Raw genomic sequence first — 2,543 nt, forward strand, 5'->3', positions numbered from 1 at the left:
TCTCTACCACATGGGCAGAGTAGCTGGGATTTTTTTCCCTGATACTAGCGTTATGTCATTTTTAACATCTTCTCTTCTTGGCACTTGAACAGAAGCTATTGGAGTAAATAATAGAGCCACAAAATAGTCTGAGCAGCACATACTGAATCAGTATTGATGGAGCAGAGAAACTTGGAAGAGCAAATTAGAAGCAATCCCATGGACTTCAGAGCACAGAATGAGAAGCAGATTGGAAATGGCTGGCTATAGATGGATTGAGAACATTTACGTATTTCCTGGATTTTGTTTTAAAAAGTGTACCTTGAGTGAGGTACATAATCTGAATGAGCAAATTAATGTACGATAATTAAATATCCAGCCAATAAAGTTACACCAAGTAAACCATAGCTTACAAATTTCAGACACTTCAGAAAAATTTTAGAATCACTATTTGATAGGCTAAGACAAAATTAGTTCAGTCTCATTAAAATACTGAAATCAAACCTCATTATTTTTTTAATCAACATGAAATTAAATGTTTACTTTTCAAAAATTTGTTGCCATTGCTCACTAGAGAAAATTAACTGTTTCATTATTTATCATTAGTGGCTCATTTATGTAATGTGCCACTTTGTTTAGTTTTTCATCTTTGAAAAATTAACAATGAATTTGGTTTCTTTGAGGCTCCAGACCCTTATATTTATATGCAAAGTTGTCCACAGAATCTATTTTATGCTTCTTTTTTAAACTGGTACACACTTTTCACACCTATATTTCAAATTTGGAAATGCATATTTGCAAGCAGTAATACAAAAGCATTCATGAAGAATGCATAATCTCTGAAAATTATGAAAACATCCCCGCTACCAATACATTTCCTAAATACAAAACTGACTACCATATTGTTACTTCTGTGTAGCAGGAGAAGTTCATTTTCAAAACAGATAAAATTCAGTCTTTAGATGTGAATGGTATGAATGACAGTCTTTTCTTTCTTTTTTTTTTTTAATTTCTTAGTTGTTTGGGATCCTTAAGCATGCAAGTCTCAAAGGGGAGGGTCCACAAAGGAACCAGGGTTGTCTTATGGCACCCAGTTAAGCCAGAGCTGGGAATGCCTCTGGGTCATCCACGTCAGGAGCAGAAGCACTTGACTTGTCAGTCCTGATGCCCCGGTTTGGACGTCCACCACGCCCACAGACACCTCATCCTCCCCTGCCACCACGTCCTGGGCGGCCAGGCTCTCCAAAATTGATCTCCAGCTGAGACGTTATATCATTTGCTGGCTTCCGGAAATGGTGATCCATAACTGAGTCTTCAGCGTGAACCTCTTCACTCTTTGACTTATGAAGAAGAAATCCCTTCTTCCACTGCCCGTCAGCACCTTCTTTTAGTTTTCAGATGTTAAATTCTACTTTTGCCCGGTCCTTATTTTGAATAGCTTTCCACGCATCCAAAGTCATTTCTTTTGGGTCTTCTTCCTTCACTTTTCAACTTCATTCTCCTTATTTTCAGTGTCTGCCACTGGATGTTCTTCACCATCAGGTGTTTCCTCAGTCACATTTGATTGCTCCAAGTCAGTTAATTCATCTTTGACAGTTCCCCAGCTGTGAGATCCGCTACCTCCACGCTTGTCCTCATGCTTCAGGCCAGATCTGTCACTTCCACTATGCCTATCAAATTCACGTTTGTCACGAGAATCAAAGCCATCTCCCCGGCCCATTCCCCGTCCACAACCTCCTCGACCTCTTCCAAGAGGTCGCCACCAGGGAAGCCCCCCACGCTTTACTTCAAGTGGCTTTTCAAATCGTCTTTCACGAGGTGGTCGCCTTTCTGGTCTCCTATCAATTATCTTCTCTTCACCCTGAAATTGTTGATCAGGTCTTCTTCCAACGCGTCTTTTTCCTTCTTTGTTAAGTGCCACAGGTGGCTGCATCTCCTCCTTCTTGTCAACCACGCCAACGCTGGGAGACAGCGGGTTCTTGATGTCTTTCTGGGACTCTTTATGCAGCTGTTTGCCCACCACGTTGGAGTTTGGGCTACGGCCTGAGCTGCGCTCTTGGCCCCAGGGCCCCCAAAGCCGCCCCCGCTGGCTTCTTTTTTCTTGTTCTCTGCTGCCTTCAACCCCTCGAAGGGGTCCGATTTGTTGTCAAATAGCTGGTCGAATCGGTTGGTGACCACGTAGCCGAAGCCTTCCTGTAAGTGCCCAGGCATGATGGTGGCTCGGCGTCGCGTTCCTCCACGGATTGCAGCAGGCGGCGCCGAGCTGAGAGTGCCTGCTTCAGCTCTTCCCACAAGATGGCCAGGCTATTCTTTTTGAATAAATTCTTAAATGAACATTACTTCCGCTTTCTTCCCAAGACCTTTTTATATTCGTATAAGATTGTTATCCAGATGATTTATTCTTTGCTGATTAAAGATGAAGAAGACCATAAGTTTATTAATTGTTAGATTTATATGTGCAACATGAAAGTGAGTGAATCAAATGTAAATCCCATGTCGTGTGCAAATGCACATTAGATTTATGTAATCTAACAAGTTTATAAAGGAAATTTGACGGTATGCAC

The 2,543-nt window shown here is 41.7% G+C and overlaps 1 pseudogene; it reads right to left on the minus strand.

Moving 5' to 3' along the window:
- Positions 1–1,043: 1,043 nt before the first annotated feature.
- On the minus strand, positions 1,044–2,190 carry LOC112405524 (plasminogen activator inhibitor 1 RNA-binding protein pseudogene; annotated as a pseudogene).
- Between the last annotated feature and the right edge of the window lie 353 nt (positions 2,191–2,543).

This window comes from Neophocaena asiaeorientalis, unplaced genomic scaffold (assembly GCF_003031525.2).
Source record: "Neophocaena asiaeorientalis asiaeorientalis breed wild unplaced genomic scaffold, Neophocaena_asiaeorientalis_V1.1 scaffold212, whole genome shotgun sequence".
Taxonomy (NCBI): domain Eukaryota; kingdom Metazoa; phylum Chordata; class Mammalia; order Artiodactyla; family Phocoenidae; genus Neophocaena; species Neophocaena asiaeorientalis.